Genomic DNA, 15,329 nt, shown 5'->3' with positions numbered 1-15,329 from the left:
CAGCCCCCCCACCTTGTCAAAACCTCCCCAAACCAGCCCCAATCGTTTGTACTACATTTGTGCTGCAAACATTTTTGGTCTCACTATTATAGTTTTTAAGTTATTAATGTTTTATGGTTTTGTGTTATCAACGCGTAATTAACATGTTTTTATAATCATAACTATAACCCAACTATTTAAACATCTCCCCAAATATGTCCCATTTATTTGTGCTGCAAAGATTTTTGGTCAAACTATTATGGTTGTTATGTTATTAACGTTTTGTGATTCACCCGTGTGAAGTTGCCCCCTCAGCCTGTCCAAATCTCTGCCGAAATTGTTCCAATCGTTTGCTTATTATTTATTGTTTATTGAGGATCCCCATTAGCCGACGCACAAACGCCAGGCTAGTCTTCCTGGGGTCCTCTTCAAAAGTTCAAAGTAAAATAATAATTCACACATCCAGTTACAAAACATACACAAATCCAGTTACAAATAAAAAAAAAAGGAAAAAGGAAAAGAAAAAGAAAATTCTCAAAATAATAAAAAAAATAACAGTACACAGATCCAGTTACAGAACATACTAAATCCAGTTACAATAAAAGAAAGGAAAAAGGGAAAGAGAAATTTTTTTTTTCTCAAACTGATAACATGAAAGATGAACTCTTAAGTCTAAAAAAGTGACTTTACATGATTCTTACATGCTTTTATACTGGGAATAGTCCTAATATTTAAATTAAGAGTATCCCATAATAAAATGCCTCTGTATATGTGGAGGGGGCGCGGCCTGCGGGCCTGCCACGGAACAGGGTGTGTCAGGACCGGCCTCGAAGACAGCGACAGGTGCGTAGATGGCACAGGTGGGCCTTGTTAGCTAATCACCTGTCGCCTTTATTAGGAGCAGCCGTGATGAAACGAGTGGTGGTAGTTGGAGGTGCTGCTGAAAGACACTGTGCTGAAAAGCAAAAGACTTTGAACACCAATGGAGAAGAAAATACACGGTGCTGAGAAGCAAAAGACTGCACCATTGGTTAAAAATAAAACAGTGTTTTATCCTGAATTCCTGGCAGTCTGTGGTGGTCTGAAGAACCCACTAGAGGGCAACCTTTACAGTATTCAACAGTGATTTTCATTGAATTAGTTCTTGGTCGTGGTAATGCAAGTAGACCTTGAGTTGAAGCTCTGGTACTGTAGTGGTGAACATCAGCATTATAACCAATCTGCTTAAAAAGAGCTGTAGGGTACTTGTTATGAATAATATTTTGAATAAATAACAATAAACTGCTGGATAATCTATGAATAACCTTCAGCCATCCAAGACAAGAATGCATACGGTCCACACTTGTCATGATCCTGGGTCCGGATCATGTTTGTTTTGTGTTTTCTGTTAGTTTTGGACTCCTTTTGTTATTGCCTGTGCACTTATGAGTTTGTTTCATCATCATGGCTACTTATGATTTTCACCTGCCTCTCTTGTTTGGGACACACCTGTGTCTAATCATCAGAGACTCTATTTTAGCCTGATTTTCCCGGTCACTCATTGTAGCTCCGTTGTTTGCTGTATGCAACAGTCACGTTTGTTTATCCCTGTTCTTGAGTCCTTATTCTTGATTCCGGTGCTAAGTAAGTTTTTGTTTTAGCTTCTCGTGCGAACGGCACGCTTTCCTTTTGTTTTTGTCTGTTTGTATCCATTTACTATTTATGTTAAATAAACCACATCTTACCTGCACGCTGTCGTCCGGAGTAGTCCATGTAGCATTGGAGGAACGATCCCGCAGCAAGCTGCAACCCCAACCGTGACAACACTCATCTATAAGAACAATCAAGAGTAAGTCTAGCTGCCCTATTTTGAGCTGTTTGTAATTATGTAAGCTCAACCTTGGGTACAGAAGCCCAAATAACTGAAAAATAATCCAGATGACACAACACCAATGTTTGTACTACCTGTCTGCGAATTGCAGGTGTTACATACGTAGCAGCGATACTTCTACCTATCTTAGCGACAATTTGTTGAGTTATTCGTTTGTGCTATGTTTCTGCTGCAACATTTTTTGTTTGTGCCATTGCAGATTTTAGATGATGAAAGTTGAATGGTTTTTATGGTATCAACGTGTTATAATTCATAACCAACCCCACAACCATGTTAAAGTCTCCCCAACTTCACCCAATTGTTTGTGCTACATTTTGGCTGGTTTTTACTGCAAAATGTTTTGGTCTAATTATTATAGTTTTGAAGTTATAAACAAATAATGATTCATAAAAAGCCCCCTCTCCCACACCTTCTCAAAATCATCCTAAACCTGTTCAAATTGTTTGTACTGCAACATTTTTTGGTCTAACTATTGTAGTTTTTAAGTTATTAACGAATTAGGATTTATAACCAGACTGCACGATGGAACGGGGGTTAGTGCGTTTGCCTCAGTTCAAGAAGGTCCTGGGTTCGATCCCCAGGCTCAGGGTCTTTCTGTGTGAAGTTGCCATGTTTTCCTTGTGACTGCGTGGGTTCTCACCGGGTACTCCGGCTTCCTCCCACCTCCAAAGACATGCACCTGGGGATAGGTTGATTGGCTACACTAAATTGGCCCTAGTGTGTAAATGTGAGTGTGAATGTTGTCTGTCTATCTGTGTTGGCCCTGCGATGAGGTGGCGACTTGTCCAGGCCTTCCACTCAACTGCAGCTGGGATAGGCTCCAGCTCCCAACAGGTGTAAAAGAAAGGGCATCTCTATCCTCCTTGAGAACCGCAATAAAAGTACCTGCACTTTTGAGTTCACACCTGTATCAATATCCGAGGTAAACAGTGCACTAAAGAGCCTGGACACAACTAAAGCAGCAGGACCTGACCAAATTGAACCCTTTTTCTTAAAATTGGCTGCTGATTTTGTTGCTGAGCCTCTCTCGCATATTTTTAACCTAAGTCTAACAAGTAAAAGCATTCCAAAAATCTGGAAATCGGCCTTTGTTCTTCCCCTGCTAAAAGGGGGTGAACCCACAAATATAAATAATTACAGACCAATTTCTAAATTATGCATTTTAGCAAAATTGTTTGAGAAGATCATCAGTAACCAGCTAGAGGATTTTTTTAGAATCAAACAATATTTTATCTCCATTTCAATCTGGTTTTAGAAAACAGCATAGCACTATTACAGCTGCTCTTAAGGTCCTCAATGATTTAATCGAGGCTGTGGACGGCAAGAAATATTGTGCCGCCCTATTTATTGATTTGTCAAAAGCATTTGACACAGTAGACCACAGTCTGTTAATTCAAGCCCTTCATCACGTTGGATTATCTAAAAATGCAGCTGCTTGGTTCACAGACTATCTCTCCAGCAGAACACAACGTGTACAGGTGGCTGGGACCACCTCTTCATTACTGGACATTACCAAAGGTGTTCCACAAGGCTCAGTGCTGGGGCCCATTTTATTTTCTATCTACATAAATAATCTTTGTAATAATTTGTCAAATGCAATGTACCATTTTTATGCAGACGACACCATTATTTATTGCTGTTCAACCTCCATCACTCAGGCTTTTGAGTTTTTACAAGCTGCTTCTGATGTCATCCAGGCTTTCTTATTTGATCTTAAATTGGTTTTAAATACAGATAAAAGCAAGGTAATGGTTTTCTCTCATTCAAGGGTGCTACTAGAAAATATTCCAAATATTGTAACATCAAATGGAAACCCTATAGAGCAGGTCTTAAATTACAAGTTTTTGGGTTTTACTCTTGATCAGGAGCTTTCATTTGAAGCCCATATTAACAACTTGGTCTCTAAGCTTAGGGTAAAGCTTGGTTTCTTTTTTAGAAATAAAAACTGCTTCTCTCTTAAAGTCAGAAAGAAATTGGTGACAGCAACTATCTTGCCTGTAATTGATTATGTAGACGTGCTTTATTTTAGTGCTTCATCTAAATGCCTCCAGTCCTTGGACACTGTTTTTCATTCAGCACTAAGATTTGTTACTGGCTGTCGTAGTCTCACCCACCATTGTCAACTGTATATGAAGTCAGACTTATCTTCATTGAGTGCACGCAGATACACACATTGGCTGACTATCATTTATAAGGCTCTTTTAGGTTTAATACCTCCATACTTGTGTACTCTGTTACAAAGAAAAAGCAGCTCTTACGCATTACGTTCTAACAATTTGTATGTTTTAACTGTTCCTCATGTACGGACTGAATTTGGCAAAAGAGCTTTTGGCATTGCTGCCCCTATGGCATGGAATGCATTGCAGACGAAACTTACAGAACTACTTCCATTTGGAGCCTTCTGTTCTGTCCTGAGGGACAAACAGCGAGAGACATTTGCACAGTGCCTGTGTTTTTAAAGATGTAAATCTCTGTTGTTTTACAGTTCTCTTATGTATTTTAAAATGTATGTCTTAATGTATTATTTTTTAAACTGCTCTGTGACATGTGCTGTTGACCTCTTGGCCAGGTCACCCTTGTGAAAGAGATCTTGATCTCAATGGGTTTTCTTATCTGGTTAAATAAAGGTTCTATATACACCTCCAGGCAACTTCAACCCTAAACTAACACCCTCCCCAGGTTGTTAATAATCAAATGTAAATAATCAAATGTAGATACTTTTCTTATGCTTTCTGATCTCTCTCTATCTCTCTCTCTCTCTCTCTCTCTCTCTCTATGTCCACTACTTGCTGTACATATCCTACCAAGTCAGACCTACACTGTTTCAAAGTCCATTTCTCTGTTCTCCATTGTTGATGACTGAAGTGATGATAACAACCAAACCTAACCCCCCACACCCCCTCCACATCCCACACCCCGGATTGTAAATAATGTAAATAATTCAATGTATATACCCTGATGATTATCTTGTGTGATGACTGTATTATGACGATAGTATATATCAGAGGTGGGACCAAGTCATTGCTTTGCAAGTCACAAGTAAGTCTCAAGTCTTTGCCCTCAAGTCTCGAGTCAAGTCCCGAGTCAAGACAGGCAAGTCCCGAGTCAAGTCCAAAGTCAAGACTGGAAAGTCTCAAGTCAAGTCACAAGTCCTGCATTTTGAGTTTCGAGTCCTTTCAAGTCCTTTTAACCACAGACTAATATTTTTACACAGATTGTGTATGCTTTTAAACCGCTGTATTTATTTATTAAAACAAGTGCATTTGAAATAGCATGAAAAAAAAATAGTACTGACATTGCAATTCATAATAGCACTATTAACCAGTCATTTTAATAGTTTAAACAATTTTAAACATTTAACTCATTCCTTTACAGAATAAACACATTTGCAAAAACAAGTGTAACTGTACTTATTTGTACAAAAGTGTTAACATTGTATTTCCATGGCATATTGCATTGTAACTAGTTCCACAGCAGTTTCTATCCTGTTCTTACCTTATCTCATTGATCTCATCTCATACTGTATGTGTGTTTATGTGTGCGTACACATGAAAAACATAACAAATACATGAACATAACAATGAACAGAGTTGTACTTTTTAGATGTCAGGGCCCTATGCAATATGTACACATATTCTTAATATAGTATACATTTTAACTGACCTTTATTTGACTATGTTTGTCTTTTTGTAGGTGGCTAAAATACGCGGTGCTGCTGACCGCCGTCTAATGTTACGTTACTGTGTGTGATACATTGACTAACATAACGTTAAGTAGAGGTACCTCATGCAACCCTGCTTAAAAAAATCACTTGACAAAAAGTATGAATAAGGTAGCAAACTGCAGTGGACGCATCATATTGCTGTGTTTGAAATGATGTTATAACCATAGACATCTTATAAGTAGACGCAGTATTGGTTGCTGTGACGCAAGCAAATTGCATCTCGAAGTGGTGATGAGGAGCCGGCGAGCAGCCTAAACTGACAGTTGACAGGTAGAAAACAAAGATGCCGGGCTGGTGTTCAGCGTTTTCCTGCTCAAATGAGCGGACTGTTGAAAATAGGAATCGGGGGATTACTTTTCACAAGTAAGATTTAACATTAATGTACTATTGGTTGTATTTTATGAAAATAACATTACCACAGAGTTGAGAAGGAGCAAAGATCTTCAATATATGTATGTGAAAATCACAAAGAAATCTTCTGGGGGAGGATGACACCCCTACAGGGGTTTGGTTTACAAACTTTCAGCCCCACCTAAAACAAAATTCACCAGCCGCCACTGATTATGATGCATTCTCATTTTAGGCAAAATATAAGACAATACTTTCTTAACAGTATAATTGTAACCAGGAATAAGTCTTCAAGTAACAATATTCAAATACTAACATTGTTGGGTAAGACAGCATTTAGTTTTATTCTGAATCCAGTGAAAGAGATTGGTGGTTTTAGCTGATATAAAGAGTTTCAGGTGTTTATATATGTTTAAGTATTTGGCAGACGCTTTTATCCAAAGCGACATACATAAAAAATACATGTATAACAATCACTGTAAACATTATCATTTAAGGGAAGAATGTAATACAAAATATCAATACAAAGTGTCAAGACAGAATAAACTCTCTGCTGCTGCAGCAACAGAGATACTGTCTATACGATATATAGATATCTAATGTATTCATACATTGTTTATGTAGGATGTACGCATGTATATATAACATAATCATATTGTTTCTTCAACTTAAAAATAGCTGACCGTTTTTTTCCCCCTTCTCTGGGCTTATATTCCCAGTTTTGATCTCGGACGTCTGGTCACTTATAGCATATAAGAATATTATATTACTGTTAAGCAAACTATGAATAATAAAACATGTGTCCGTTATCATAGCTACACGTATGACAAAAAAGCGCGTGAAAATGAGTGGTATTCAGTGAGGTAAAATGAATTAAATGCGCTGACAGTTCATTGCTCCTGCCAAATGAATTGCACTGAGTGGAGCGGATCACCACTCCAAGATGGCGGCCCCGCGTCTCGTCTGCGCCAGTAGGCAGTAGCGCTCGATGCTGCGTCTACTTATAAGATGTCTATGGTTATGACGTTAGCAGTGAGTTTACAGCCTCACTGATTTAACTACACAGCAAATAAAAGTCATGTTACTTAGCCAATAAACGTTAGCTTACATTCAAAACTTACCCTTCTTTGTGCAACTTCAAATGTCGAACGAAGTTGGAAGTTGTTGCGTCTCCGTCTGTAATATTCGAACTGCGTGATTTGCATACGGCAATTCGTTTTTTGTTGACCAAGTCGTAGTTTTTATACCCGAACGAAACCAACTTTGGTATAAATCTCTCTCACTGGCGCGTTGTTTGACAACTCTTGTTCATTGGTTGTCCTGCAATTTGATTGGCTGAATGCTGTGTGATGAAAACAATGTAGATCTAATTTGATTGGCTGTTGTACTGACACGCAGCACACACGCTGATGGACAGACACGTACAAAATGAAAGCAACGGAGCGCTCCCAAATAACTTTTTAAGCTTTAGGTTTTGGGGAAAGTAGCAAGTCATGTCAAGTCAAAAGGCTCAAGTCCAAGTGAAGTCACAAGTCATTGATGTTAAAGTCTAAGTCGAGTTGTAAGTCTCTTTACATTTTGTCAAGTCGAGTCTAAAGTCATCAAATTCATGACTCGAGTCTGACTCGAGTCCAAGTCATGTGACTCGAGTCCACACCTCTGGTATATATCTGATAGTATATATCTGTATCATGAATCAATTTAAGTGGACCCCGACTTAAACAAGTTGAAAAACGTATTCGGGTGTTACCATTTAGTGGTCAATTGTACGGAATATGTACTTCACTGTGCAACCTACTAATAAAAGTCTCAATCAATCAATCAAAAACCCCCTGCGACCTAGAGAGGGACAAGCAGTAGACAATAGATGGATGGATTCATAACCACTTCACACGGGTCGTTATAACACCTCTGTTCATCAACATAGTTGAACGTGCTGTCACCGACTCGCATCGCTGCAGTAGTTGTGACCCCAGGACGCAGGAGACAGGAGGACGATACACAGGTAAGAGTCTTTTAATGTCCACAAAATGGCACGAGGTGCAGCAGGGAAGTGCACAGAAGCAATAAACAGCATACAAGGAGAGCCAGACTGTAAGTGACATTGAACACAAAACCATCCTCCAGCTCTGATGAAAGGGCGAGGCAGGCATTTATAGAACCCAGCTGGCTGAGAACCACTACCAGGTGTGGCCAGGTTGCCAATCAGCGGCAGGTGAGGGGAAAGAGCGCTCAGGGAGACATGCAGGAAAAGCAACCAAAAATAAGAGCGCTACACAGGAAATAAAACACAAACTAAAGGAAACCTAACAAGACGTGATGTGACAGATCGTCACTGGTGCAATGAAGTCTATATTATCTTCAAAACCAGCACACATTCACACAGAGCCCAGGAAACATCTTAAATTTTTGTTTTACCACCTGCTCAGTGGCCTTGTGGTTAGAATGTTCGCCCTGAGACTGTAAGGTCGTGAGTTCAAACCCCGGCCGAGTCATACCAAAGACTATAAAAATGGGACCCATTGCCTCCCTGCTTGGCACTCAGCATCAAGGGTTGGAATTGGGGGTTAAATCACCAAATGATTCCCGAGCGCGGCCACCACTGCTGCTCACTGCTCCCCTCACCTCCCAGGGGTTGAACATGGGGATGGGTCAAATGCATAGGATCATTTCACCACACCCAGTGTGTGCGTGACTATCGTTGGGACTTTAACTTTAACTTTAACTTTTAGTTGCCCGATCATGTTATAAGAAAGGAAACCAACACTTAAGAATAACTTCATGTTCTGTTGTTGTATAAAGGTTATGAACATTAGATAATGTCACACCTTTCTTATGACACAAACCAAAACGTTGGCGAAATGTCGTAATAAATAGACCCCTTTTTAGACCAGTTGATCTGCCGTTTCTTTACTTTTCTCCTCTGCCCCCCTCTCCCTTTGGAGGGGGAGACACACAGGCCATGGATGAAGTGCTGGCTGTCCAGAGTCGGGACCCGGGGTGGACCGCTCACCTGTGCATCGGTTGGGGACATCTCTGCGCTGCTAACCCGTCTCCACTCGAGATGGTCTCCTGCTGGCCCCACTATGGACTGGACTCTCACTATTATGTTAGATCTACAATGGACTGGACTTTCACAATATTATGTCAGACCCACTCAATGTCCATTGCATCCGGTCTCCCCTAGAGGGAGGGGGGTTTCTCATAGTCATTCACATCGACGTCCCATTGGGGTTGTGAGTTTTTCCTTGCCTTTATGTGGGTTTTGTACCGCGGATGTCGTTGTTGCTTCTGCAGCTCTTTGAGACACTTGTGATTTAGGGCTATATAAATAAACATTGATTGAAACATTGAGTATATATGGAGAATGTAGCAGCACCAGCGTCTTTTGGAGCCCATACTGACCCGTCGGGAAAGACGACACACAGTTATGACATCATCAGATGGAGACAAATAAGCCATAACTCTTCGTTTAACCCGTCCACACACGCGCGAAAGACGGAGTTTTTAAACTCTACACCCTCGCTGACGTTTTAAGGGCATACTTTTAGTGTTGCCTAAACACACTCATTTGTTCTTTGTTTTGGTGCATGGAAATGTACTGAAATGTTTAAAAACAACGGCTAGTAGCTATGTTCCAGTCGACCCTTTTGATGACGTCAACTATTCCCAAGCAAGCATCAAGCTACTCACTCCAGTCCTGTCTGGCACTCTTTGGTCCTAGTTTCATTTTCAGACACATTCATATGGTAATAAAGGTCATTAGATGAAGGGGTTCTCACGTTCAGTTAAACTTAGCTCTTTGTTTAGCCATGACTCAAGCTACCGAAACAGCGGCCAAGGGGGGGGAAATCCCCAGTGAGTCTGGTCTTGGTTTGGACCGTGCACATACTGTAGGGACCGGCCTGGTCTTAATGGAGACCTGACACTATGGGCAACTTTAGGATTTACATGGTACATTTAGTAAAATCCTGCTTTTTTTTTGTTAGAATTGATGGTCTGTAATTGGGACGTAGCTCAGTTCCTATTGTCGGTTAAAGGCCTACTGAAATGATTTTTTTTTATTTAAACGGGGATAGCAGATCTATTCTATGTGTCATACTTGATCATTTCGCGATATTGCCATATTTTTGCTGAAAGGATTTAGTAGAGAACAACGACGATAAAGATCGCAACTTTTGGTATCTGACCAAAAAAAGCCTTGCCCCTACCGGAAGTAGCGTGACGTAGTCAGTTGAACATTTCCGCAAAGTTCCCTATTGTTTACAGTGATGGCGGCCAGAAGTGAGAGCGATTCGGACCGAAAAAGCGACGATTTCCCCATTAACTTGAGCGAGGATGAAAGATTTGAAGATGAGGAAAGTGCAAGTGAAGGACTAGTGAGGAGTGGAAGCTATTCAGATAGGGAAGATGCTGTGAGAGGCGGGTGGGACCTGATATTCAGCTGGGAATGACTACAACAGTAAATAAACACAAGACATATATATACTCTATTAGCCACAACACAACCAGGCTTATATTAAATATGCCACAAATTAATCCCGCATAACAAACACCTAGGTGTTTGTTATGCTAGCTCCTAGCTCCTAGCTACCGTCCATATAACCCGCCAATACAATTCAAACACCTGCACAACACACACAATCACTCAGCCCAAAGGACCGTTCACCTAACCCAAAGTTCATAAAGCTTATATATTTACCCAAAGTTACGTATGTGACACGCACGTACGGGCAAGCGGTCAAATGTTTGGAAGCGCAGCTGCGTACTCACGGTAGCACGTCTGCGTCTGTGTATCCAAATCAAAGTAATCCTGGTAAAAGGTCTGTGTTGTCCCAGTTCTCTACAGGCGTCTGTGTATCGAAGTCGAAGTCCTCCTGGTAAGAATCTCTGTTGTCCGAGTTCTTCGATCTTGACTGCATCTTTCGGGAATGTAAACAATGAAACGCCGGCTGTGTTGTGTTGCTGACTTCCCTCGCAAAATACTCCACTTCGCACCGACAACTTTCTTCTTTGCTTGCTCGGCTTCTTTCTCCATAATGCAATGAACAAATTGCAACAGATTCATCAACACAGATGTCCAGAATACTGTGGAATTATGAAATGAAAACAGAGCTATTTTGTATTGGCTTCACTGGGCTACCGATCCTCCTGTTTCACTGGCTACGTCACGCGCATACGTCATCATCCAAAGAAGTTGTCAACCGGAAGTTTAGCGGGAAATTTAAAATTGCACTTTATAAGTTAACCCGGCCGTATTGGCATGTGTTGCAATGTTAAGATTTCATCATTGATATATAAACTATCAGACTGCGTGGTCGGTAGTAGTGGGTTTCAGTAGGCCTTTAATGCATATTTAATGCTATTACAAAAATGTCCAAAATCATTTGAAATATCTTTGACACATATCTCATACCAGTTAAGCTTGGTTCATGCTTTTGTGTCAAGGCTTGCTCCTCCCATGCGTAGTAAATAAAATCTTAACTTGTGTTGTGATGTAGTGGACCGTAAGGAATTGGTCTGCTTTTAGAACATTATTTCCTGTGTGTGTATACAGCACGGTCCTTTTCCTCGGATTTTGGATCAATATTTGTAATAAAATTCACTGTTGTAACACATTGATCAATTCTAGCTTCAATAACACTTTTCATTTGTCTTTAATTGGCATAGTTTACTAGTAACGAAGGAAGTTAAGAAGCTAAATAATAGACGAATGCCATGATTGCGCTCTGAGCTGACACACCTGTCATCAGTTTTCCTAACATTTTGGCGGGATATGCTGCAGGTCAGGTCCACACAATCCAGAACATGATAAGCGGAAGAAAATGGATGGATGGGCTTACAATGGGAGTGTCATGATCCTCTGTGACCGTTTTTGGACTTGTGTTGTTTTCCCTGTGCGGGGTGTTATTTCCATCGCTCTTGGTTAATGGTTTCCATTTCCTGCTTGTCTTTCATTTCCTGCCACTTCCCCTCTGGCCTGAGCATTGCCTCTCTCACCTGTTCCTAATTGGCAATCAGGACACAACTGTTCCTGGCTGCCAATCAACATGCTTCATATACCTGCGCCCTCCTCTAGATCCTTGTTCTAAGATCTCATAGCTTTCTCATAGCTTTTTTTTTTTTTTTCCCAAGGTGGCGCCGCTGTAGTGGCTGCTGTTGACAGGAGCTCTGTGCTCTTGTGTCATCCTTTTGTGTTTCCCTCTTGTTTTCATGTGTTATTATATATATATATATCAATCAATCAATCAATCAATCAATGTTTATTTATATAGCCCTGTGACGAGACCTCTGTACCGGGTTCTTCTGAGACCACAGGAAAGGGCACAACACTCTGCTGCGGCGGTTTACAATAGTTTTAATTATATTGCACACACGAGTCAGTTGGCTTTTCAGCTCCTCCTTGGTGTCCTCGCCTCTGCTTTTCAGCACCGCTCTCGTGGTGTCGCTCTCGTGCTCTCCAGCCCACCCCCCCCCCTCATGGTCTCCGACGCTGCTAATAAAGGAACAGGTGATTAGATAACTCGTTCCAGCTGAGATATCCACTCACCTGTCTGCCGCTTCATGGCCGGCCCCTGCACACACCCCGCCCGCAGGGAACGCGTGAACCACGCCCCTCTCCACAAGCCCTAAATCACAAGTGTCTCAAAGGGCTGCACAAGCCACAACGACATCCTCGGTACAAAGCCCACATACGGTCAAGGAAAAACTCACCCCAGTGGGACGTCGATGTGAATGACTATGAGAAACCTTGGAGAGGACCGCATATGTGGGTAACCCCCCCCCCCCCCCCCCCACACGCCTCTCTCTCTCTCTCTCTCTCTCTCTCTCTCTCTCTCTCTCTCTCTCTCTCTCTCTCTCTCTATATATATATATATATATATATATATATATATATATATATATATATATATATATATATATACATATATATTTATTTTGCCTTTTGGTTCGGGACCCTTTGGGACTGTGTGACAAGGGGTGGCACTTAAGTGACTTCTGTGGTGCTTTTTTGTGGACTCTGGATCTGCCTCCTGGGAGCCTTTTGGCCATGGAGACCATCTGCTGGGTCTCTGCCACACCAGAGTCCGTTTGGAGAGACTGGAGGAGATGTGGCATGGTATTTATAATTTTCAACATTTACAAACAAGCAAAGAAACAATAATAATCCAAAGAAGTACAGAAACAGTACAAAAACAGTACAATACAGTGACAGGGGGTTGTAAACTCAATAAAGCAACTAAAGTAGAATGCAAAATATATATATGTAACAAAGTGTAAAGCCATAAACTCACACAAGTTCCGTAAATAATCCAAATTTGGAGCACAGCATCATAGTTTTCACAGCGTTTTGGTTGAGGTAGAAAGTGTTTTAAAGGAAAGTTCTAATTCCATTTTAAAGGCACAAAAAACAGGTTGAGTATTGAGAAACTTACATTTATGAATATAAAACTTAGCTAATAGTATAATGAGGTTGCAAAGGTAAAATTCCTTTTCAATGTTTTTGTCATTCTGTGTACATCCAAATAGCACATCTTTAAAACAAAGGACAAATTTGTAATGAATATTGTCCAGGATGAAAGGACAGATGCCCTGCCATAGTGATCACTTGCACAACATGGTTGAACTCTGCAGCTCTTGCACACGTCACATACAACAGCGCAGCCTCTTAAAGGCACACACACATAAATCACAGCTATTACACTGCCTTGCCCTTTATGAAGCTCTTAGCCCCGAGGGGTCAACGATAAAATCAATGAACCTTGGTGGTCTGCGCCTGTCTCTGTAGCTAGCCCTGTACTGGCTCATGTTCATCAACAGGTGGCACTAGCGGCTGAACAGAGACAATAATGGGAGAATCTGAGGAACTTTGATCCACTAAACGTCCTGTGCCATCTGGTGAGGCAGGCACCGCCTCAAACTGGGGAACTTCTCTGCCCCTGTAGGCTGCCAACAGATCTCTATGCAGGGCTAACTTTCTGAAATTGCAACTTCATAAACTACCTCTCCTACCCTCTCAAGGCGGGTCTGTCCCAATGACTGTTCAACCTGGGGAAAAATCCTTATTTTATTTTGGGGCGTGTACACCCAAACCAGCTCGTCAGGCTTGAAAAGAATCTGAATAGATTTACTGTTAAACCCCTAGTATTAATAATTTATGGGAGTGCGTCATAGTGTGTTGATAGTGACTTGATGTCCTAAAGTGACCATGCTGGAACCAGCACGGACAGGGCCGGCCCGTGGCATAGGCCGTATAGGCAAATGCTAAGGGCGCCGTCCATCAGGGGCGCCACGCCAGTGCCACAAATGTTGGAGAAAAAAAAAAAAAAAAAAAGTTGGTACTATTATTTCTAAATACAAAAAATAATCCCACGTTAATTAAAATGCAAAGTAAAGCCTATTTAATAGAAATATTATTCGTTACAACATTACGCGCCCCCCATCCCCCCGCACGGTGCGCCCCCTCCCTTCCCGTATCATGACTCTTACCACATCAAAAAATCAACACAAGATGTCAAAACGGCCAAAACTGCCAGGTGCCCAAGGAAGAAAAAAAAATAAAAGAAGAGGAGGAGAAACGAGAAAAAGACAGAGGTAGCAGGTAGGTAACGTTAGCCTACATGAAATTATTTGTCTGTTACAGAATGTGATAGTAACCTGGCTTTAGCATTAAGCTAATGTTACATGATTCGGCAATTGCTAATCAATAAATAGCTAGTTCTGTTTTAACGTCGGGTTAATATTGTGGAGGGGGCTTAATTGTTATGGAAAATGTCGTAGAATTTCTGACCTTTTGACCTATATTACTTGTCTATTAAGAATGTCCGCTCATTTTCAATTGTCTTCTATTTTGTGCCATTGAGTGGACCAGTTGTGGGACAAAGGTGAATATGGAGTTATGCCAACCTGTCTACAGAAAGTTTAGATTTTCCAAATATGACTAAGAGATACAAGGTTGTTTTGGAACAGACAAACCAAAACAAAACAATCATGACGCACTAGATAAAAACAGTGACGCACAAGATAAAAAACAGTGACGCACAAGAGACATATAAAAAATGGCAGAAGACCGGAACTCGACAGTGATTTTGGCTTGTGTGTGTCTTGTTTGCTCCGGAGTAACATGTGGTCTGTCTGCACGGCCAACTCAATTCAACCTGCACTTCTGATAATGGGTAAATAAAATTGTTGTACTAAACTACTTTTGTTGCCTGCTTAAGCTTCGGACAATCCACTACAAAAATAATAATGTAACGTTAGGCAATTACAGTACTCCCACCTTACATTCCTCAGGGACATTTGTATTAGATCTTTTAAGCAGGTGTTTTTGTTTACATTGTTATTGCCTTCTGGTTAGCTAATGTTTGCCCTGCAGGTAATAGTCACTTCTCCACCCCTTTATATATT

At 41.0% G+C, this 15,329-nt stretch overlaps 2 long non-coding RNA genes across 2 annotated transcripts in view; both read right to left on the bottom strand.

The window, feature by feature from the left end:
- Positions 1-205: 205 nt before the first annotated feature.
- LOC133663432 (uncharacterized) lies at positions 206-12,072 on the bottom strand. The gene is made up of 3 exons (XR_009828351.1): positions 11,765-12,072; positions 1,704-1,789; positions 206-934 (listed from the first exon to the last, which is right to left on the bottom strand). It is a non-coding gene; the product is annotated as an uncharacterized LOC133663432 (long non-coding RNA).
- A 197-nt stretch (positions 12,073-12,269) lies between these two features.
- LOC133663430 (uncharacterized) overlaps positions 12,270-15,329 on the bottom strand; it is a 65,223-nt gene continuing 62,163 nt past the window's right edge. Inside the window, exon 3 of the long non-coding RNA XR_009828349.1 lies at positions 12,270-12,417. This is a non-coding gene — a long non-coding RNA (uncharacterized LOC133663430). The remainder of the gene's footprint in view (positions 12,418-15,329) is intronic.

The sequence above is a fragment of the Entelurus aequoreus genome, linkage group LG13 (assembly GCF_033978785.1).
Source record: "Entelurus aequoreus isolate RoL-2023_Sb linkage group LG13, RoL_Eaeq_v1.1, whole genome shotgun sequence".
Classification (NCBI taxonomy): Eukaryota; Metazoa; Chordata; class Actinopteri; order Syngnathiformes; family Syngnathidae; genus Entelurus; species Entelurus aequoreus.
Note: the sequence above shows the minus strand (reverse complement) of the source record. Positions and strands in the feature narration are given on the sequence as shown.